This window comes from Emys orbicularis, chromosome 5 (assembly GCF_028017835.1).
Source record: "Emys orbicularis isolate rEmyOrb1 chromosome 5, rEmyOrb1.hap1, whole genome shotgun sequence".
Lineage (NCBI taxonomy): Eukaryota > Metazoa > Chordata > Testudines > Emydidae > Emys > Emys orbicularis.
In genome coordinates, this window is record NC_088687.1 from 135,975,740 (window position 1) to 136,001,310 (window position 25,571).

Genomic DNA, 25,571 nt, shown 5'->3' on the forward strand with positions numbered 1-25,571 from the left:
GCTTTCAACTACCTGAAAGGGGGTTCCAAGGAGGATGGGTCTACACTGTTCTCAGTGCTGGCAGATGACAGAACAAGGAGCAATGGTCTCAAGTTGCAGTGGGGGAGGTTTAGGTTGAATATTAGGAAAACCTTTTTCACTAGGAGGGTGCTAAAGCACTGGAATGGGTTACCTAGGGAGGTGGTGGAATCTCCTTCCTTAGAGGTTTTTAAGGTCAGGCTTGACAAAGCCCTGGCTGGGATGATTTAGTTGGGGATTGGTCCTTCTCTGAGCAGGAGGTTGGACGAGATGACCTCCCAAGGTCCCTTTCAACCCTGATATTCTATGATTCTATGATTTCTATGATTTTTTTCTTTGACATCTCTTCTTGAATACCCAGCTCCCAACACAGATTCAATCTCGACAAAACTGAAGACACTGCCTGTCCGTTTGATCTCTTACCCCCTTTCTACTGTCTTTCCTATCCTATCCTATACTGTCTGTAACTTCAGCATAATCTGAGTATTCATTATATTTCTCCCTCCATATCCAGGATTTCATTACATCTTTTGTGCTTCTTCTTCCTTAAGATAACCAAAACTCCCCCTTTCCTTACTTTTGCCACCGTTAAATCCTGTACAACAGCTGGTCATCTCTAATCTTGATTGCAATAATTTTCTTGTGTCCAACCTCTAACTCTCACCTGCACCCAGTTTCCTTTCCAGAACATCCAAAATGCATCTGTTAGTCTTCTTTTCTCTTCTCACTGGGACCACAGCACCAACCTATCAACTCTCTCCCTTTGTCAAGAGCCCTTTTCCCTCACCAATTCAAATCCCTCTTTAAAACCAACCGCTTCAAGCAATTACTCCTTTCTCATTATTATTACTCCTCTCCAGCAAGGCAGGATGACCGTGCAGGTCTGAAAATCTGAGTTTAGTATTTTTCACATTCAAAACACAGGACATTCTACAATCTACATTATGGTTCCCATAGTGACAGTACATTGAGGTATAAAACCCATCTTGAAATACTGAAATAGAAAATGCTACATGCGAGGACAACGGACTTGTGGCTGTTTTAAGAGCCATGTCATTCTTACTATCCTGATCTTTGTGCATACGCTAACATTTCCAACACATAGTGCATAAATATTGGAGTTTTGCACTTACATTTTATATAGTGTTTTTGATAAATAAATATACTTTTCTTCTAAATAAAAATATAACTTTCATTCTCTTAAGTATTAACTAACCACCAAAAGTAATCAAAGTTGGTCTAATGTATAATACTTCACGGTTTTAAACTGAGTCGGGTGAACACTGCAAACAATTTCCTCTAATAGAACAAGTGTTTAAGATAAATTTATCATCTATACTAATGTCCCTTTTTCACCTGCTTTCCATGAATACAAAGGCAATTAAGTTACTTGGCAACATATTTTGTGGAAAGCAAAGTTTGAAGTCACCTGAATAAAGATTTCCAGAGACTGAATTCTAACTTCACACATGTGTGTTTGGGCCAAAAGAGTTTGTGATCTCATACAGCCGTGGAACAGAAACAACATTATAGAACCTATCTGACTGATCTCAACCTAAACAACACAGCTCAAAACTTGAAAAACTGAAAATCAAATGCTTTAAACAAACTAATTGTGATTAACCCATCGTTGTTGTTGTTGTTGAAAGTTCAATGAATACATTTGATCAAATACATTGAAGGCAACTGTGATCTGCTTATATAATGTACCCTAACAGAGAAGCTAAATTCAACCAATTCATCGTTCATTAAGAATTATTTCCTCAATGCTAGTTTCAAAGAAAGGATGTTTTCCATTGCTATATTTATATTAGAGTGTATTCATCCAAAATTAGAGCTGTTGCTTTTAAACCAGTTTTTGACATCATATATTTAATTCTGTCTCTGAATTGTAAAAGATAACATACTGAGGGATTTGCGAGTTTTGTTAGGGGTGTTGTTTATTGTGTGTGCGTGGGTGCATGTACACTTGTTGAGAATGTATAGAAATGTAAAGGTCATCAATCATTCACCGCTGAACAGCAATTACTTCCAAAATACATTTTCACCCTTTATTTATAGGGCTTTATAATTGAACAATGTAAGCCAGGAAAATGGTTTCATATTCCACTCTTGGTGGAAGTCACTTCTCTATTACTGAGGGCAGGTTTAATTTCATTTCCATCAGCTGGAATTGCACTTCAGTTATTATGGGTCCAATAGGTGTAATGGCATGGTGCTGCAATGCCACAATAAGAAAAAGCATTACAAACTCAATATGATGGTTAGGGACTTTCTGACCATTCTGACCCGCATGCTTTGTTTTACGGAAGGAGCTACTGCTTACAACTATATTAAGGTTTACCAACACTTCCCCTTAAAATGCACAGTTTTAAATTTTGTAACAAATTTTAACTGTTCCAGCTGGAATTTTCTATGCTTGGTCTCTGCCTCAGGTTCAATTCTTTTGGAAAATTGGAACAAAAATGGGGGAGCTGGTTGATCCAAATATGTAGGAAACAAGACACAGACAATGACATTAGGTTTAATGTGGTGGGAAGCAACTTTATTAAAGCCCAAACTCCTGGGGGGGGGGGGGGGTTTGAAGTTATCCCCCACGTTGCCTACCAGGCAGTTACTTGGGTTCAGTTTGGTAAAACTAAAAAATTAATCAAGAGGGATGAGGGATGACACTCACCCTTCCCCCTTCCACTCTCCCTCCCCCCCCAAGAGTTCTCAATCAGGGATTCAGACCATGCTAGGATCAGTTACACCCTCCGCTTATATGATTCCCATGAGAGTGACTTAGCCTGTTCAACACTTGATCCCAAACCATTCTAGGTTGATGCCAGTCCCCTTTGGATCTTGTGCTCCATATGCACCGGTTTATTCCAGGTTACTCACTTACGTTGTCTATCTGCACGGGATGTCAGCCATGGGTTACAACACAGTTTTTGGTTGCTTTGTTTTTTGCTTAATGTTTCTCCCCCCCCTCTTTTATTTATCCTAACTAACCAGCAGGACATCCAGGCTGTTGTGGGGAAGATAAAAATCCTAACCTAACATGAGCCAATCTTATTCCCAACTCCAGGAAAGGCGAACTGTCTAGGCACAGAGCCTACTCAGACTTCCAGCCAGACAACGACATGTACAAGGCCAGGATGGGTGGGTACAATTCTAAGAGGTCACCAGCTGCTAGGAGGGGCCATTATTATCAGAATGGGTTGACACAGGACCCTATTGGGTCCCACAACTCTCTCTTTAACTGGCCAGTCACAACCTTGCACACCAAGGTACTGTCTTTCCCACCACTCCCTCATCCCTGGACACACATTCCTCGTGCCCAGGATAAAAGGAGGATGAGGGGATCAGAGTGTTGATTTTTGCTGTCCCTGTGAAAAATCATTCAGATCTGGCCAAGTTATAAGCCATGGAAAAATCACCATTTGCACGTGCACAATAGAATTTGTTAAAGGTTTGTGCCTTAATTTCCTGAACATGCCACTGGTACATACTTTGCAGTATCAGGGCAGAAGTGACCACAACTTGTCCCATAGAATTAAGATAAAAGGTGGGAAGTATGTAGGAATATATTAACGTTTATACATGTTATACATGTACATAGTATTTTAAAGTTTATCAGGGATGATCTACTATATTCAGCCTGTCAGGTGTACACTTTTGTGTTTTAGCCTTCTTCTCCAATTGAGGGCCAAATTCTCTTCACACTCATTCTGTTGTAAATGGTCAAGAAAGCTAGCAGAAATACTCCTTATTTATACTATATAAGACTGGACAGAATTTGGCCTGTCACGCTAACCCTTGGTGCTGCTCATTAATCAATGACAAATATTAATATGATGGGACACTCAGTACCTCAAAGTAGCAACCCTGAAAGCCCTATATTCACCATTGTCATACGATTATGATAAATTTCATACAAAGTATCACTTGCGAAGTATCATGTTAAAAGTCTTGATCTGCCAAATCTTAATATCCTGTTGAATTTTATGTGCTAGCTGTGACATTTACCTCCATAGTATTTATGAAAATATGCTTATGATATGAATATGACATAACTGAAATGCACCATACTTGATGCAAGATGGTGTATGTAAGATCTCATTGGAAAGGTTATGATTTACTGAATGTGATTATCCAATGTGTAGGCCTGTATCATTTCTGTATGTGAAGTTAGGAATATTGACTATGTATCTGTATTTCAAATGGGTTACTTTGGGTGTCTCCCCCAACCAGCCCTTCAGGTACAACAATGGAAAAGCCACACAGGGCTAATGGCCTATTCGCTAAGGCAATGGACTGTGAAAGAGCTTAGTCTTCCTGTGAACACCCTACGAGTAATGGCTGCCACAGCCCTGCAGAGACATGGGTCTGAGTGGCCTGGTACTGGATCCACCCCTTGGATTGCCAGTATTCTTCTACTGGGAGACAAAGGGTTCCTGCCATACACAAGAGCTATATAAGGCAGGGGAATGACAGCATCATAGCGCTCTCCTTTGCCTCCTCACCCAAAGAGACACTGAAAAACACCAGGAAGCAAGAACTGAACTGGGGGGAGAAGGGTTGAGCCCAAGCTGGAAGGGCATCTAGTTTGTGAGTAACAATACCTGAGGTTTCAAGCTGGAGACTAGCGTAGCTGCCTTAGTTGTCCCCCGCACTTAATTGAAATCGCGGACCTTGTTGATCCTCCCCTTAGGATGCGGGAGGTCCTTAACTGTGGGCGGGCTTCTGCCCGCCCACTTCCCGGATCCCAACAGAATCACTCTCCTGTAGCCCTCTGGCCTGGACGGAAGGAGGTAGGGGGCTGCTGGTGCTGCTAGGACCTGGGCTTTCCCTGCTGCTGTTGTTGCTCCAGCTACTCCTTTGTCCGGACCAGACCGCCCTCCCCCTTAAAAAAAAAAAAAAAAACTTTCTGTAATTTGCCTGCAACAATATCTTGGGTGAGAAATTAATATTTGTAACCAATTTCTTAAGTATATTGATCTTAGCTTACATATTTTGTTTCATTTGCTCCGTAATCTGCTTTGTTCTGTCTGGTATCTCTTATATTCACTTAAAATTCACCGTTTGTAGTTAATAAACATATTTATTGTTTATACTATAACCCCGTTTGTACAATTCATAATGGGTCGGGGACAAGAAGTCATGCATATCTCTCTTCACATTGAGGAAGGGGAGAATTTTAGGAGCTTGTGCTGTACAGATATTTCTATACAGTGCAAGGCATTGTTATTTTGGGTTTGTCTCCCAAAAGGGGTGGGCATGTGAGTGCTGGGGGAGTCCTCTCACACAGAGCTGACCTCAGTCTGTGTCTGCAGCGGGGTGTGGCCCTACCTGTGTGTGTGCGCGCCACAAAAGACAGGAGATTTTAATTCAGCAAAGCAGGGAGAGGGAACCCAGGCTGGTTGAGCAGGAGAGGCTCAGTGAAATCCCAGTATATCAGGTGGCATCCTAGAAGTGGGATTCAAGCCATCACACTACCACTGTACGTGAAGTTATGAAGTATTGCTGTATGTGTTACTGAAATATGTTGAGAAGTTGGTAAATGCCCTCAGCCAGCCTTTCAGTTGCAACAAAGGAGGGCCAGATATCGGTGATGGCCCATCAAGTCACAGCAAGGATCTTTCTAGCATTTGGAAGAAAGTATAAAAGAGGGAGAGTGACCTCATCACTTGGCCTATTTCCCTCCCTTCCCCCATCTCCACACCTGGAAGAAGGTCCACAAGAAAAAGACTTTGAACTCCGGAAGTTTGGTCCCAGGCTGGAAAGTGTTCTAATCTGTGTATCGAGGAACTGTAACCTGCTTGTACCCTCTGAGACATTGCTTGAGTCACACCTTGCTTAGTCTGCTAAAGTTAGAATGTAGACTGTATTTCTAAGGTAACCAACTTTGATCTCTACACCTGCTACTTATAATTACTTCAAATCGGTCTTTCTGTAGATAATAAATCTGGTTTATATTTTACCTAAAACAGTGTGTTTTGGTGAAAGTGCTTGGGGAAACTCAGCTCAGATTACGAAGTGTGGTGCATGCCCACTTTCCTAGGAAGATATGGCAAACTAAGTAATGAACTTCTACTAGCCAGGCTTCCGACCAGTGCAAGACAGTACCATTCTGGGCTGCAAGGCTGGGGAATTGGGGGGAATTGGCTGAAGCCTCCCTATTGATGGTCCATGAGTGGCTGGGAGATCATTCATGTCAATAAGTTGGGTGTGTTCCTGCCTGTGGATGGGTGTGTAAGTGCCTGTCAGTGGCTTTTGCAGCACCACAGTGTGAGAGGCAGTCCAGGCTGGTGGGTTTGGAGGTCTCAGGGGATCCAAAGTCCAGGTTGCCCGCCGGAAACCCGAGAAACTGCAGAACTGTAATTAATTTGCAAACTGGACACCATCAAATTAGGCCTGAATAAAAACTGGAAGTAGATGGATCACTACAAAAACTAATTTCCCCCTACTGTTACTCACACCTTCTTGTCAACTGTTTGAAATGGGCCACCCTGATTACATTGGCCTCATTACCATGACAAAAGTGATTTTTCCTCCCTTGGTATTCTACTGTTGAGAATAGCCCACTTCCACTTTAATTGAATTGTCTCATTAGCACTGACTCCTCCACTTGGTAGGGCAACTCCCATCTTTTCGTGTACTATGTATATATACACCTGCTACTGTATTTTCCACTCCATGCATCTGACGAAGTGGGTTTTAGCCCATGCAAGCTTATGCCCAAATAAATTTGTTAGTCTCCAAGGTGCCACAAATACTCCTCATTGTTTTTAATTATTATAATTATAACTTTGCTTTATTATAGACTTAGAAGAAATTTCATTTATTCCACATAATGAACAGTTTGAGAAATGATTTTTTAATTTGTTCTCCAAAAATTATTTTCTTTATTATTAACAGCAGCAATTAAAAAAGAAAAAGAAAAAAAGATGAATGTGGCTTGGAGTTGAGCACCAAGCAAATACAGCATATTGTAGTGTAGAAATACCACCTAAGATCACTTATTGACTCATCAGTGGAGCTGCAAAGGGCCACTCGGACAGTGGCCAACTGAGCTTAATAGTGGTAGTAGCATTATCACTGCAGAATGCTTCTCTCAGCCAGAACAACAACATTGTGGCTGCTACGTTTTCAAGATGAATGCTGTTGCCATGGTAAAAAGCTTGTTGTCTCTAGAATGAGAACTTTAAAATGCTAAGGACACCATGTGATTAGGGAAAGGTAGAACCCATGCTTTGATATGAGAGACAGGAAAATGAGAGAAACTATTTCTAATCACCATCTTTTCTCTCTACTGACTTTCTGAGACGCACTCTGTAATGAACGTGCAATTATAATCAAAGCATTAAATAAGCATCCCCTCACTCCCACATTGTACAGATTACCGAAGGAAGCACATTGTGGGAAATCATTTTTAAAAACATAGTATTGAATGTACTCTTAAATAGATCTCACCATGTTCTGAATACATCCTCCTATTTTTAAAACTGTATCCGTAACCAAAGCATATTTAATGAGATCAAAACTCTACTCCACATTACTACGTCCCCCCCGAAATGCATACGTAGCACTACCCAAACCTCTATATGCGTTGGCTAAATGTTAATGTATTTTGTCAAAAACAGATTACCTTCCATGGCTAAATTATTCAATGTCATCAGCCATCTGCAAGCCTAATCCCCTTGTGTTCTCAAATTCTGAGTGCCTGCTACACTATTTTTGTTTTACGTTCCTGCATAAATCTGTTAAACTCAATATGTTACAGCAAATTCCCCAAATCAAAGGCAATCTGTCGGCCTATAAAACACTGGTTACTGAAAATCAAAGGGTTCAATATGGTAACAATTCAAGAAGTCAGTAAGCAACCTTTAAAAACAACGAGGAGTCCTTGTGGCACCTTAGAGACTAACAAATTTATTTGGGCATAAGCTTTCGTGGGCTAGAACCCACTTCATCGGATGCATGAAGTGAAAAATACAGGAGCAGGTATAAATACATGAAAGGATGGGGGTTGCTTTACCAAGTGTGAGGTCAGTCTAATGAGATAAATCAATTAACAGCAGGATATCAAGGAAGGAAAAATAACTTTTAAAGTGGTAAGAGAGTGGCCCATTACAGACAGTTGACAAGAAGGTGTGTGGTCTGAAGGTTGAATCACACACTACAGTATCTGCTCAGATAATCCATGCTGTAAAATCTGATCTGTTTTTGCTATACACAGTGTGGCCTGGCCTTGCACCCATTCATGTATTTCATATCTAATAAAAATCTGAACAGTTGGTCTGATTGGATTTTAAGTGATGCAAATTTGAAAATCAAAGAGGCAGACTCCCTTTAGACTTGGTCTATTTAGATTATAATTGTAAAGAACCGCAAATTACATTTACTGTGCTATTGAATTCTCAAGAGATTGAATATGAGTTTTACCAAATGAAAACTATTTGTCATTTTAAATTTGTTAACAGCAAATAAAAGTGTATTCAGTATATGATGCCTTTATTATTTTAGTACAGCCTTGCATACATAAGCAGTAAAGGTGTAATCGCTTTTCACTGCATGGATCACTCTTTGGTTTTCACAGTAATTTAATTACATTGTTTGACAAAAATAGTTAATTTTGATTATTATTATTTTATTAGGCTGGCAATTAAATTAAATAGATAAATAGCATTTAAATTCCCCATCAGACAGATAATCATTTGGAGAGACCAGTTTGACATTCCCAATTAGAAGTTTCTTCTCAGAAATGTAAATATGATGAAATAACACATGTTGAAAGCACCAGTAGGCTTGAAAAGTAATAAGCTTTCCTAGCTTAAGATTTAAAAAAAAAAAAAAACGTTTATGAAATATTGAGATTGTTTATAAGCCTGCATTTGACCAAAATCAGAGGCGGTTCTAATGATGGATATCACTTTCCAGTTGAGGATTCTAACAATAGAAGTCAAAATCCTCCCTTAAAATAACTTTTTATTTGTTTTGATCACCAATCTCTGCTCAGATAATACCCCCTTCAACTCCCATTCCTGAAGATGAGCTATTTATAAGTTATAAATATGTATTAAAAATAAACAAACAAGATAACTCAAATGTAGCAAACATGACAATGGAAAAGAAAGTAGAATGCTCTCCCAAATCCAAATTTCCTTTTTTGGCATTGCTTTTCTTATTCCCCTAGTATGTTACATATTATTACTTGTGTTATCTGTCCAGATTAGGCCCTGATCCAGCAACTGACTGACTGCAGGCGGACCCCTGCACAGAGCTTTTCTGAACTTTAAAAAATGTTCTTCTGTATAAAGGCAAACAAACTCATAGATGCAATAGCATTAACCACACAAAGGAAGTATATGCACATTCATACTTTCCTTATAAATATAAGAAAACCTTGGAGCTGTGTTAGACTTGCAACTTATCATATGAAAAATAAATAATCTCCCACTGTGGCTTGAAATGCAAAATAAGGAGTCACTAATTAGGGTATATTACTCCTGCAAACTCTTCAGCACATTTTAATACAGTTTGGTTTCTGAGACAGACAAATGAAAAAATATATCATATGTAATTTTATTTAAATATATTTGTTGGGAATTTATCACATAATTTATTAAAATAACAGTTTAGTTCATCACTACGATTACTACCACTAAAAACAAAACACAACAAATAATAAAAAACCCTCCTTAATTTGCCTCTGTGACATCAGTTACTGTATTAATTCTCATCTTCCCTTTCTTAGCAAAATAATGGAAAAAGTCATGTTTTACCACCTTTCTTACCCCTCCTCCAAAACCCCCCCACAAAAACCAAAAAACCTCCTTAGCCATTTTCAGTCTGACTTTCACACCGCTCTATGGCAAATGGTGTTCTTCTCTAATGTCACCCTGCTTGCCTCTCTGAACTTAAGATTTTCATTTGATACTTTACCTATAACATCTTTATCCATGACCTGAACTGTTCTGTGCATTTTAGGCACCTACTGATCTTACTTCCATGACTGCATATCCAACCACCTATTTTGTGCAATTGACACTCCACTCTTTTATGATATCCTGAGGATTTAGTCCTTGATCCCATCTTTTCATTTAATTCCTATTTCTAAATTCATGGCTATCATATACATATCTCTTTCATTGTTTTGTGTCTCTCTTCCTTGCTTATTGTTCCGTTTGAGTCCAAATTCTTCATTGGCTATAGATCTCCCAGACTAATTATTCTGCCTAGCAACACCTCCAAATCACCACCTACATAAGACACTAATGCGACAACACTGCCAAATCACATTTTTTCTTATCTTGATTACTCTAATTCCATCCATTACACACTCCCTAATTCTCAATTTGACAGTGTTCAATTTGTCCAAAATATGACGACTATTCTCATTCATGCCCAGAGGCCAGAACAAACTACATCACCTTCAGAAATGGTCACTAGTGTCCTGTCTATTTCAGTAAACAGAACAAATTCTCAGTCCTAATCCTATTGAGGGTATGTCTTCACTGCACTGTGAACCCATGCTCTGATCCAGGTTTTGGTCCACCCCCCCCCACCATCCAATGCTACACAAAAACCCCTCTGATCAGGGCCGGCTCCAGGCACCAGGCAACCAAGCTGGTGCTTGGGGCGGCACCTGGAGGGGGGCGGCGCGGTGCTCGGGCCGCCGGGAAGAGCGGGGCCACAGCCGGGCTCGCCGCCCTCCCCCCGGTGCTCTGGCCGCCCTCCCCCCCGCGCCCTCCCCCCGGCTGCCGGGGGGAGAGCCGAGCCCCAGCCGGGGCTCGCCGCCCTCTCGCCGCCCTGCCCCCGGCGCTCTGGCCGCCGGGGAGAGAGCCGAGCCCCCACCGGGGCTCGCCGCCCTGCCCCCGCCGGGGCTCGCCGCCCTCCTCCCGCCGGGGCTCCGGCCGCCCTCCCCTCCGGCGCCCTCCCCCCGGCCGCCGGGGGGAGAGCGGAGCCCCCGCCGGGGCTCGCCTCCCTCGCCCCGGGGCTCCGGCCGCCCTCCCCCCGGCGGGAGAGCGGAGCCCCCGCCGGGGCTCGCCGCCCCCCCCGGGCTCCACCCCCCCCCGCGGGGGGGGGGGCGGGGCGGCGGAGGCTTTTTTGCCTGGGGCGGCAAAAAAGCCAGAGCCGGCCCTGCCTCTGATGTGGATCTGTAGGTGCTTTAGGCCCAGGCTAGCTTACCCTATTGTGGGTACAGGTTTGAGTAAGTCAGGCTGGAACCCACCCCCCTTTCAGTGAGGATGCAGACAAAAATCACCTGGGCTAATCAACGCAGGTGCTCAGACCTGGGTGTCAAAGGTTAACTGTGCAGTGAGTCTTTACCCCTCCCTGCATCATAGACACTGGACTGCACAGAGAAGCTTCTGCAGATTTGGGAAGGGGGGAGGGGGAAATGAAGGACAAAATGCCATAGACTGTTTTCTCCACACACCAGTCTAGGAAGGATAATCTGGCACCATCTCTCTAACCTAATTTCTTCTCGTTCACCAGCAAGTATTCTGTACAACGAATCGTAGGTCCTTTTTCCACTCTGACCCTATCATCTAGAATAGCATCATTGCTAAAAACAATCCTCAGCACTGTCAGTTGCCTATCACCTCTTGCTTGACTCATAAATGTCTGCCTTATTGATGGGTTAGATTCTGCAGTCTTTACCCAGATAAAACTGCAATTGAAACCAATAACATCTGTAAGATTTGGCTCAATATATTTTTAAAATAACTGTAACTATCAGTATGCAGCATTTTTCATCCACCAGGAGCACAAAGTGGTTTACAGACTGATTATGTAGGAATCATTCATTACTCTTTCGAATGCAGCCACCTCTGGGTAAGCCACTGCCGTCGTTCTATACCAACAGCAATATAAATATGGTGGAGCCTCCTTGCTGCCTCCCAAGCTGCTCTCTGTTTGCATAATTCTTCTGCTCTCCTCTTTGGGCCTCTTATGTCTGTAACTTCCAACCCTTCCTTGTATACCAAACGACCAATCTCTCTTCATTCAAATCCATTCTCAGAACTCTATTTTCATGAAGACGTTCCAAGATAATACACCAATGAAAGGGATCATCAACTATCCATCAGGCATATTATCTGACAGAAACATACTGCCAGTATATAACTCAGAATATAAAATTATTTGGGAAGAGATCCTGTTTTCATCCATAGTTTAGTTTTCAAAATATATGACACTAATGACTACCTCTAATAAAGCTTAACAACATTGTACCGCTAGCTCACCTGGAAAGAATTAGTAGCCACTCACATTTAAGTAGCCTCATAAATGTGCTCTGACAGGACAGTGCTAGAGGCTATGCATTTTGACTAGATTATCTAATCAAATGTTTTGCTCCCCAAAACAGCTGTACAGTGTGGGTGGTATGGAACATCCTGAATAATTATGCAAATTTGAAACAGAAACTGGTGTAAATCTATAAAAATTGCAGATTCTCCTCAGCCATATGTCTTTTAAAGGCAAAGTACTTTGTTCCATGCAGTTCTAATCAAACTACCCCTTACCATTGCCACTGGCTGCTCCTATTTTTTTATTTTTTTTTTTAAGTAATTTGCCTAAAGATCTAAATCACACTAATGCAGTTAGACTACTGTGGGGTTAGCCATCTGGCTTAGTGGCTCATTAGTAAAGAAATGACCCCTATGCATAAAACACAGCTGGGTCATTCCAAGCTAATGAGCCTTCAAGTTTTATTGTCTGGTACGTCTACAAATGGCTGGACATGGATCTCTTTTATAAGCCTACAATTTTTACATACTAACAATTAGGCATAACATTGATTAAGTTTTCATAACATTGATTAAGTTTTAATAAATATTATGATCTGTGAACACAGAACCAAGCTATCTACACATGTAATATCAATATGGACTTCTTTAAAAGAACGTTTCTATACCGTAAGATCCTGAGAAAAACAATGCCTTTATCTTTATTTTTTTCTGCATTAGAACTTGCTTGGTAACTTAATTTAACATGCTGATAATGTACTGCTCATTAACTCATTTAAGTTTAATATTTTTACTCTATAATTTTAATGTAAATACACCTCTACCCCAATATAACACTGTCCTCGGGAGCCAAAAAATCTTACCGTGTTATAGGTGAAACTGCGTTATATTGAACTTGCTTTGATCTGCTGGAGCACACAGCCCCACCCCCCCGGAGCGCTGCTTTACCGCGTTATATCCAAATTTGTGTTGTATCGGGTCGCATTATATCGGGGTAGAGTTGTATATTGTAATAAAACACACACCGTTCATTCCTGCAAATTAATTTGAACTATTTATGTAAGGCTACTCACATCAGAAAGATTTACAGGATCAGAACTCAAACACCTGCTCCCACAAGAAGCTAAGGCCCCAATTCAGCAAAGTACTTAAGCACTTATGTGTCTAACTTGAAGCATATAAATAGTCCCATTGACTTCAGTGGGACTCCTCATATACATAAAGTTATGCACCTACCTACATATCTTACTGAATCAGACCCTGTATATTCTCGTGAGATGCTTAGATGCCTCCACTCCAACACAATGGGAGTGGATATAGAGTGATCTGGATTGCTTGATAAACTGGGTGCAGGTAAGCAAAAAGTGTTTTAATATTACTGAATGTAAATGCATCCATCTAGGAACAAAGAATGTAGGCCACACTTACAGGATGGTGGACTCTCTCCTTGGAAGTAATGACTCTAAAAATGTTCCAGGAGTGGTGGTGGATAATCAGCTGACATGAGTTCCCAGTCCAACACTGTGGCCAAAAGGGCGAATGTGATCCTCGGATGCATAAACAAGGAAATGTCGAGTAGAAGCAGAGATACCTCTGTGTTTGGCACTGGTGTGACCACCTCTGGAATAATGTGTCCAGTTCTGGTATCCACAATTCCAGACAGATGTTGACAAATTGGAAAGGGTTCGGTGAAGAGAATGATTAAAAGATTAGAAAACATGCCTTATAGTGATAGACTCAAGGAGCTCAATCTATTTAGCTTAACTAAGAATTGATCACAGTCTACAAGTACCTACACAGGGAACAAAATTTGATAATGGGCTCTTCAAATTAGCAGACAAAGGTATAACAGGATTCAATAGCTGGATCTTGAAGCTAGACAAATTCAGTCTGGAAATGAGGTGCAAAGTTTTAACAGATAGGGTAATAAGCCATTGGAACAACTTACCAACGGGGGTGGTGAAATCTCAATCACTGACAATTTTTAAATCAAGATTGGATTTTTTTCCCTAAAAGTTATGCTTGAGGTCAAAAAGGAATTAATTCAGGGAAATTCTATGACCTGACTGATGCAGGTCAGACTAGATGATCATAGTGGGCTCCTTTGGCCTTGGAATATATGATTTTATAAGCAACAGTGAAAAATCAGACTGCTTTTTTCCAGCGTCTTTTGTACTAACTTTATATTAAATATTGTAAAATAAAGAAACTTAAAAAAAAATAGTGAATGCTTCTTGTTTTCTTAGAAAAATAAGCATAATAAATTAGAGATAATTGAATAAGCACCCACTGCAAGCACAGGGCCTTATTCACACCAGTAATCTTTACTTGCATTTATGTAATAAATTACACACATAAGGGTTTGCAGGATGAGGCCCTTAGGCATTCAAAATATCGTTTAGCTTTAACAGGTAACAGATATCTTTAAACTGAAGTAATGGTATAAGGAGTGAGTTCGGTGCTTGAATTTTAGAACCTAATTTAAATTTCAGTCATTGAACATGTCTATACAAAAGCCAGATGAAAGACAAAATGAAGTTATTAGGAAAAAGGTCATGTCTGCAATGAAAATTAAATTCTCCACTGTAAAAAATCATCAGCTTGTTAATAAGAAGTGAGATAAACAAGCTAATGTTACTATCCTTTCACAATAAGCAGTAATTTCTATTTTGCTCTCTTAAAAAAAAAAAACATCAGTATATTCTCTGGTCCTACCAGCTGGGTAAAACTCAAAATGCTATAATAAAAACTAACTAACACAATTTTGTCCAGTTCCTTGGGTTTCCAGTGTTCAAGATAATGTGATTATATTAGATAACACGGTTTCCTCTACCTATCAGTGTCAATCTTTTTTGACTCTTCCATGACATCTCTTATCAACGACAGATAGGCTATTGTATTAAAAACTATACAAAGAGAGCCAAGGGTTTCATTAAATTAATACGTCTCTGGTTAATTCTACCTTATCTACTTATTCAACTTAGCCTTAAAACCCAATTAAAATCTAATTTATCTGATCCCTGGATTCTGAATACTATTTGGCAATGAATCTGACAGCCTTATAGTAACTACATTACTACACATTGTGCCCCAAGGTATTCTAAATAATGTTTAAAAAATTCATTTAGAGCTGCAGAAATCTCTTTTGGGGCTCTTTGATTTCAGAGTGAAGAACAAATGTTTTATCATAATGCAAAAATCTAGTTATGCTAGTTAGGACCAGATCCTCAACTAATGTAAATTTGCATAGCTCCACTGGAACTAATGGGATTGTGACAGTTTAAACCAGCCTAAGATCTCGCCCATAGGCCCCAATTCTCCAAAATGTCGGAGCGGTAATTGGACATAGGGAAGCGGGGCGTCTGCAAGGGTGCCAGCTGATTCAGTGATCCTTGGCTGCCCAGCATTGGCAGAAGTTAGAGTAGCAGAGGGTGCACTCTCACTTCCACCACTGACAGCTCCATTATGAAGTTTGCACCAGCAGAGGATCAAGTGTAAAGTGTATTTGGTGGACTGTAATATTAATCCTAATGTGTTAAGGGAAGACTTCCCTTTTGTTTTCTACAGCCCCAATCCTGCATTCACATCCTTTTGCCTGGACACAAGACTACATGACTTCAGTGGTGATTTGCTATCATTTTATTACATGAATGACTTCAGTGGGGCTCAACATGGGCACAGGGGTCCCCACTAGTGGATCCAAATGTAGAGCCCTATATATTGCAATAATAAATGTATTGCAACAATATATGTGCAATATATTATTTCAGGTTTCACTGTATATTACATTATAAGACTAATGAACAGGAAAACCAGTTACAGATAAATGTATTATAGTGAACTCATCCTATGTCAGGAAATTCCATATAATTTCAGTGTAACAAAATGGATGCCAAACTATTTAAAATAAATTTTTCTTGTATCGGTAACAAGACAAAGGTGATATTTAAAATATATTTACCTGGTGATAAAATGAGTTCTATGTAAGTTGCATATGCTACTTGTGTGACAGTGACTCCATTGCATTTGTTTTGTGATATCCTGATATATTGCAAGCTAACCCAAAATTATCATATTTTATGCTTGGTGTTTAATTAGAGATCAGATTCAACTGTTCTGTGAAAAAAAAAAAAAAAAATTCAATATTTTAAATTCAGTGTTAAAAATCCAAGAATAAACTGAAAAAAAAATTATGTTCCAACCCAGTTTCCCTTCCGCAAAAAAAAAAAAAAACCTGATATTGTAATAATATGCAAGATTTAGGAAACTGATCATATCACAGGTTATTTTTCTTACTTTCATTTGTGTATGTTAAAAAAAATATCATTACATGCTGCTATTGTATGAAGAACACACAGATCTGGAAGGAGTAAGTCTAAGTAAATTGACAAGTTACCCTATGATATACTCACAAGGTATGATCTGTCACAGTAATTCTATTGTAATCATTAAATCATAAGACGATATGACAGGTCAGACAGTAAAATTCCACTGAATACAATGCAATTACTTTATAACATTTCATTATATTGTATAATTTACTTTAGTAGAAGGAAACTTGTAAGGTAGCCTATATTAGTACTGTATATCCTTTGTGTATTTCAGCACACATCTGTGATATCTTCCCCATATATGAGATCAATCAGAAAAAATAAATGTTTATTCCTGGCATGATAATTTCTCTAATATTAAAACCAAAATGCCAATACTTTTCAGAAATGCAAGAGGGCTTTAGCAGCTAATCTTTTCTTTGCTCATTTATGCACATATCCTACACAACATTCAAAATAATTTATTTGTCTTCACAAACCTTTTGACTCGGGTGTCTTGTTAAAGATCCTGTACCTAATAAAAATAAGCTCTCCATTTTGTTTATTATTAAATTTCCTTTTATTACAGCTATACAACATCAGAATGCAGTTCTTTTAATTATGCAGAGAATCCTTATGGTATGCAAGTGTGCCCTCTTCTGGGCCAAGACCATTATTTCAGAACCAGGCTTCTAAAAGTGCTTCTGAATTCTTATACTGTACTCCATCAAAAACGAACATAGCATCATATCAGAATAACCATTAAAAGAAAAATAGTAATCCAAGCAACAGTAGTAGCACTGATTAACCTGTAATTCTACATTGAAAGTGTACATCCAAATGAATAAAACTCACCACTGCAATATATACATGGCCCATGTTTACATACCAGGGTATCCCACATATTTTTATTTTATATTTTTTGCTATTTTGACATTTAATACAAGTTTTGATGTCTAACACAACACAAGAATGGAATTTCCCACACATATGTACAAGAGAGGATTGGCCTTTACATGTGACCTTCAAGGAAATGCATCCTGGTTATTAAAACACCATTTTTAATGTATGTATGCAATGTAGTTGTAGCCATGTTGGTCCCAGGATATTAGAGAGACAAGTTGGGTGAAGTAATAAATTCTATTGGACTGACTTCAGTTGGTGAGCGAGACAAGCTTTCAAATTTTATATGAATTTTGGAGGGGATTCATTTTTTTTTATTACAATCACTACTAGTTTTGTAGTTAGAGGAAGAACTGATTTTATACATAAAATGGATTAAATCCAAGGCAGGTTTAAAATTATTATTATAAGCCAAATTCTGGTTAATGTCGGGATAAAGGGTATAACTCTATATCCCAAATTGTAAGATAGATAAGATACCCCCCCACCCCCCCAAAAAAACATATTGCTTACATGGACCTGCATGCTGCCTGAGACCAGTCCTATGTACAGCCACCTCTGTGGACAATCCCTATTATGCTAAAAACCACAGAAAGTACAGACTCTAGAGGAATCAAAATGGAGATACCCAACTGACACCATATGTTCCTACTACTCTCTGTAGGTTTTTTGGCCTTATATCTGGATATTACATAATTAAGATGTCATGATACCAAAACATCCTTAAGAGAGCAGAAGACATTAAGCCTTTTGGGAAAAATAAATTCAAAACATGAGTTTCTGTAAGCTCGCTAATTTCAGCAGACGTGTTTATTTTGATACATTCCCAATAAATATTTAAGGCTTTTTTTCTTTAACCCAACATCTATAGGATATACAAAGATGGAAATCTGTCCTGTAAAAATACTGAAATGCAGGAGAAATATGCACAAAGCAGAGGTACATATAGAAAGCAAAATCATCATGCCACAAATGATATTGTATTAACTACAGAAAAACTTCTCACAACAGGATAATAAACTCCATAGGACATGTAGACAAACAAAAGCAACAAATTAATGACCCATACACTCAAACTCCAACACTGAAAAGAGTAGTTAAAGAGCATTGAACAGTCACACAACTATAATCAGGGTTCACTCTGGAAGTTCTAACAGGTGAACAAATAACTTTAAACAATAGCATGTTCAGTCGTTCTGGAACTGACAATCATTACTGAAGTATCGGAGGGGTAGCCATGTTAGTCTGAATCTGTAAAAAGCAACAGAGGGTCCTGTGGCACCTTTAAGACTAACAGAAGTATTGGGAGCAGTACTCCCAATACTTCTGTTAGTCTTAAAGGTGCCACAGGACCCTCTGTTGCTTATTACTGAAGTACAAACTTCTAATCTAGCAACGTGTATATGATGCGCTGTTGGAGCAGTCTTTACTTCTGTAAGCAGATGCATCAAAACAACAAAAAAATAGACTATTACTATTGAATAACTGAAATAAGAAAAGTAAATTGTTACCCTGTACTCCTAAAATGAAAGAGAATGAAAATGATAGAAAGACTTAATGTTGTACTGTACCGTTTGTATTATCGGACAAGTCATATATCCCTTTTCTTGATTTAGAGGGGTGGCAACAATTGTAAAGTATAAATATTCAGGAGCACTCATGGGGGAGAAAGGAGAGGGAGACTGCGCCTGGACAGTAAGGATATGTCCACACTGCATCTGGGAACAAGCCTAGCATGGGCGGATAGACTCATGGTAGCGTGGCTTGAGCTACCACACTAAAAACAGCAGTGTGGATGTTGTGGCTTGGGCTGCAGCTTGGGGTCGCAAACCTGCCCCACCTGGACTTGCGAACCCAAGCTGCAATGTCCACATTGCTATTTGTAATGTGCTAACTCAAGCCCCGTTAGCATGAGTCTATCTGCCCGGGCTGGGAGGCTTGTTCCCAGATGCAGTGTAGACATACCCTAAAAAGGCCAGAGAATAAGCTGAGAGGAAACCCCTTCTCTCTGACTGGGTAGACATCAAGTTCCTCAATGCATCCTCCATGTGCCAGCTACTATAGTAATTATTTACATTTCCACAGCGCCTTCCACCTGAGGATCTCAAAGCACTTAAACATTAATAAATTAAGTCTAACTGAAAAATAGGTAAATATCTCAATTTTGCAGGGGGAGAAACAGAAGCACAGAGTGATAAAATGACCTGAGTCTAAGGAAAAGCAAGTAATAAAACTCAGATCTCCAGACTCCCCATCCTGTGTTTTAACTGCTACACTATACTTTCTGTGATAATAGATGGTACGTAGGTATGATCAGTGTGATAAGAAAATCCTCTCCCTTATTCAAAATCTTTATGGTGACCGCTGCTTGGTGCTACAAACACAATAGTGTGTTGTAATTGGATTTGATTAGGCTTGAAGGCTCAAATATACAAGGACATGTATAGGGAAAGAGGGGGAAAAAAAGTAGGAAAGCAAGAGTACAATAGATTAATTTTATGGGAAGGACCTAGTTAAAATTATCAGATTCTGGAGAGACCAAATCAATCAAGCTGGAAATGAGACACCAGAAAAACCTTTGTTTCAACATAATTATTATTAGATGTGGTGGTTACCTGAGGATTTGCTTCCAGTTTTGTTACATGAATTAATCTAAGGTGATGAGGGATTCCATACCAAATTGCTGTGGGGGATCTATAATGCCTCTGGGTGAGTTGGTAGGGTGGGAGATGTCCACCCTTATGGCCCCCAAAGAAACTGGATTGTGTCAAAGGGCCCCGCTTTAGCAAAGCGCATAAGCACAAATTGAACTTTAACCTTAAGTACGTGCCTAAACCCTCTGCCTTTAATGGGATGTAAGTGCATGCTAAAAGATAAGCATGCCCTTAAGAACTCTGCTGATTTGGGCCTAAGAGGGGAAAAGGATAAAAGAGCATACCCTGTAAGAAGACAGCTCATAGTAACTGAAGAGGAAGGAAGCCTGAGGAGGGAATGGGTGTTTTGTTTTCAATTTGGCTACTCTTTTTATTCAGAGATTCAAATATTTCCCAAATCGTAGGTCATCACATAAAGAGCATTTTCTCAATCCAAGTAACAAAGATGCTATGTACTACCATGTTCTGTATTTGACATTATGTGTAAACAAACTGTTTTCTCCTTCTATAACTAAATATGTCAAGCCAGCTGAAAACTAATTTTATTTAGGCCGAACTAGGCTAAACCAAACAAAAATAATCTAGAGCTCAAAAACGCAAAAAGGGATTAAAAACCCCAGGGGGGAAAAAAACAAAACAAAAAAACCCACTCAGAATGTTTTACAACACCCTTAGTTCTACTGAACAAGTCATATATTCTGTATAATATAATATAGTAGTTTATATAGATTGTAGTGGCACCTAGAGGAGATGACAGAAATTGTGAACTGTAGACTATTTGCTATTGTACTTTTGTGAAGAAATACCCTTGCTCATACAGTTTTATTTATAGGCTGCATTGTTTTTGTTGAATATCCCTTTTCTCCATACATCCATTTCCCCCAGAACTGACAGTCATAAATGTGTGTGTGTGTGTGTGTGTCTGTGTGCATGTCAGGATGCATGGAACATTCACTTTTCAGTTCAGGGATTCCATATTCTTTTGCATTTGTACTATGTCCTTTGTGGGCAGTACCAGAAATTAAGAATAAATAAACAACACAATAAAAGTATTACTTGGCCCTCTAAACACAAGGAATTAACTTCTTGTTTTGGGTCTCTTGCGCTAGTACAGGTGGTCTGGGGAAGAGACAAAAGAGGGAGAATGCCTTTTGAAATGTACAGTGTTCCACACCCTGGTCATGAGGGCTGGGTAAAATTTAGGTTTTGGAAACTCAGTTACGTTTATATTTTGCTGCTTGTTCAGATGTATGCTGATAAAGATTTGCTCCTGCTGAAAAATCCTGCTCATTATTGCTAAATTTCTTCCAAGTAACCCTGCTAATCCCTGGTTAGAAGGGATGTGAGATTTCAGACTCATGCAGATACTGAGGACTAATTAAAAACAGAAAGCAGTAAAACTTGATGTTGTGGATAGCTTAGCAGCGGGAGAATGAACAGTTCCCAACTATTTCCAACTGATGCTGCAACAGCAACACCAGTAGGAATATTAAGTGAAGCAGATAGGATACACACCCCAATGGTAGAAAGAGCTGTACCACCCTGTACCAAACTCCAAAAGCGGAGAGGGTTCCTGAAAAAACAGGACCAGGAAATGACCCTGATCTTGAAACATTTGAACATTTGGGAAGAGCAGTTATGTTGAGCAATGGGCCTGCTGAGGGGAACCTTAATGGATCGGTGACTATAATCTTCTCAAAGATATAATCTATAATCAGGCATTCTGTATGGGCTGGGAGAGTGAGGAAGGTTATCGTGGCAGTTTAGAATAGTTAATGATTTCAAGCCGTGGCACAGGAACTGTTTTTGCCTCTGCAGCCAGTGGCTGTAAACAGAGCTTAATCAACTCTACTGCTTCTCCAGTGGAGTTGTGTCAGAACCACATTGTTTCCGCTAGCTGGAGATAATGACTGCATTTGAGGCCACTGGCTTGTCAGCCTAGGTGAGCACATGACAGGTGGATAATTTCCTGGTTTCAGAGATTGACTGTGGAAGTGTGACATTAGCTAGGAAGACAGAGGTCTGGGTGTTCAGATGAAGAGAAGCCAGGAGAGATAGTAAAGGAAAAATAGAGAGTTTGCTAATGTCTTTTGAAAGACTTGCAGTGGGCCAAATATTTTCCCAATTTAACCCTGACTGCACAGAACTGTACTGAAAACATCGAGGATTCCACTTGGACTAGGCTCTGGGTGAATCTCTCTCGGGAAGTCAAGGGGCAGTGATCGCTGCCACACAAGCTGATGCCAGATCTTGTACAACATCAGGGAAAAGCAGCACCTGGAGTTGTATTTCATGTAGGTGGGAGGGTCATGGCTGTCATTCCTGCCCCTCGATGGATTATAACTATGCTGTAGCTTCTGCCTCCATTTTACAGATGTCTCCAGATTTGTCTGCAAGATTTGTTTGATTCCCGTCGTAATTCATGAGCTTAAGTTTCAAGGGCTGTTAGATTCTTAGTATGCTGAGATGTTTGTGCCGGAATGGATAGTGGGCCCTGACATACATCTATCTGCCATGATGCTGCACATTGGCCGCACTTGTAGAGAAATTCAGCCTTACCTTAGCTCCTGGGTTATGGTGACAGTAAATAGCCAAATTTCAGTGATGGTTATTCCCACTGTATATGATTTTTGTTGTAACTTTGTGTGTGTGTGTGTGTGTGTGTGTGTGTGCGCGCGCGCCCTCCCCCACTCCCATTCCACTGAAGTTTTAGATCATGAGTGAGGACAGACTGATATGTTTTCAAATCAACTGTGGCACTGACCTGGACTCAATTGGATCCATGACTGGCAGATTTGAAAGGTTTTCCATTTTAGTTATTCTGAACTTTCTGGCTCAGTAGGTGGGGAAAGTAGAGACAGAATACTGGTTAGCTAAGAATGGAATAATAGTTACCCAGAAGGAACCAAGGAAAAGGGCCTACTTAGTGTGATTTAGTGCAACTTAGTGTGATTTAAGACCGTCCAGGGGTACTCAACTAGGGGGGGATTCATTCAAGGTTATACCACTTGATGACCAGTCACTGAGCTCCATTGATTTTATAGAAGAGAAAAGAGACAATGAAAAGCTCAGTCACATATGAGTGTTTGGCTGTGGTTAGTGAGGCTTTGGTGGACCTAGTATTTCGATTTTAACTTAGTGGGAAATATGCTGGTCAGAATCATCAGTGAACCTCAAATAGGCATTCATTTTCATGAATTCTCATTCCAAAGATTCCATGGAAACAGAACTCTCTGGAACACATATGGAACCTACCTCCTGCCAGTGCAGAACCCAAGACAGGTATTTAAACATTTCTCCCAGGTTGACGTGCCCAAGATAATAATGTTGACAGACCATGACATGAGCATTACATCTCAGCTGCTGCAAGATGCATGCTTTTCCCAGATATTTTTTTTTTAAAGTCAGATAAAACCACAGTCTATCATGCTCAAATAGATGACCTACTTGAGCCTTTTAATAGAATGCTCAATGCAATACTGTGTAAATGTGACTACCAAAGTCCAACATTGGACAAAGTGCTTATATATCTGTTATTTGTAAAGTACGAGGTATCTTTCTTTTCTATGGGGCTTGCTTATTGTGAATTGTGTTTATGGAGGACAGCAACAGGATATTTTGGCCCTGCAAAAGGAAACACAAGGCAGTGAATGTGATCCTGAATATCCTGAAATTATGGGAATGTCTGGATTCTGTAGCAGCTTTTGCTTATAAAAACCTGCAGGCAGCACAGATTCCCGCAGTACTGTCATAAAAGTGCTAAGCAATAGGTATATCAACAGCAGGTCCTGCTGCTGTTCAAGAAAAGACAAGAAACCAAACTACTTGCCATGTGTCTGGGACCCTTTGAACTAGTGTTCTGGGTAGGGTAAGCAGATGGTAATTTTTTTTGTAGTTGGGGAAAGGCAAGGTACCCAGAAGTCTCACATAAATTTAGAATGCTAGATGGGCACATCCTATGGAAGTAGGAGTTAGAGTGAGATTGCCACCAACCAGGTGCAAAGCAAGCCAAGCATTTGATCAATCACTTTGAAACAGCACATGTCAAGATTTCCATAAGAATTACAAGGGAAAATGATATTGTTGTCAATCATCCCAGTGACTCAACTGCTCAGAAGTTTGTGAAGGGAGGGGGGGGGGGGGAGCTGCATTTTCCTTGCCTAGTAAAGCCAGCGTGCTTCTAAAAAACTGCCTGAATATTTCATTTTCAACAAAACAACATTGAATCTATTACTAAAAATGGCTTGGTATCTCAAGGATGGATCATTACAATATAAACACACTGTTCTGACTGATGCTTAAAAAGGCAGAGGCTCACTCTTTCACAGTGCCAACAGTGCTATCCACACGGCTTTTTCAAGGCCAGGAAATATAAAACTGTTTCCAGATGTCCTCTAGGAGAGCAAAATGAGATATGAAATGGCCCAGTTCATTATTTCAATCTTGAACTACAGTATGTAGCTTTGACTAAAACTTGCTTTTCTAAGTATTCCTTGAAAAGCTAGCAGAGCAATACGGAGAAAAATTGACAGATTGTCCTTGCTAGGCTGCTGTAACTAAATCAGACAATCCTGATGACTCAGCAGCCAACCTCTGTCACCAATCACTGATTACTGAGTTCGGGACAGCTATGGACATTTTGCTGTCTCGTGAATGTAATTTAATGTTCACTGTCACACCGATTAATCTTGTGTGATTCAGAGCCACCTCTCTAAAGGATGCAAGAATGATTTTTTTTTCTCTTTTAAATAGGAGTTCAGCGATAGCTGTTAAATATGGAACTTGACAGTGGCTTGAGAGTCCATAGATTTTCATTTTCCATCACCTTTTTTCATTCTAATTTGGTTGTGCCTTCAAGAACAATGACCTCTAACTGCCCATTAAACACTTTTAAATTTTACTCACTGCAGCACTTTCTGAAAATACGATTTTATTTGGGACAAAATCAAATATATTTCCCTGTATTTCAGTGAGCAAAACTACCTAAAGGCCTACATTTTCTCTACAGACATGGCATTCCATAGACCCATAGTGTAGCCATAGAGCTCACGTGATCAGGAGTTGGAAACAGGTGACAACTTTAGAGGGCAAGATACAAAAGGATTAAGGGGAATCTATCCACGTGTCATATCAAATACGTTTAGGGTATTAGAGGGCCTTTAAAAACAAAACCCCACACAGATTGAGGAGATGGATCAGAAATCTGGGAAACGCTGAGGAGCAGCAGAGGGGAATCAGAGTAACAAGGAAACAACAAGAGGATTCTGTTTCTACTAAATCTGTGCCATAGAATAAATAGGTCTTTAAAAGATTGCCGCTGCACCCTGTCACTATTTTGAATGCATTCATTCTGAAGTTCATTGTAAGTCCCAGATAGTGTTGCTACAACGTTCCCTTTCCCCAGCCTTGGTGTACCTGCTGACAGAGGAACCCCATTTGCAGGAAAAGCA

General features: G+C 39.8%; 1 protein-coding gene across 6 annotated transcripts in view; it reads right to left on the reverse strand.

Annotated features, from left to right (window-relative positions):
- CTNNA2 (catenin alpha 2) overlaps positions 1-25,571 on the reverse strand; it is a 658,570-nt gene that overhangs the window by 467,832 nt on the left and 165,167 nt on the right. The gene's annotated exons all lie outside the window — the stretch shown is intronic.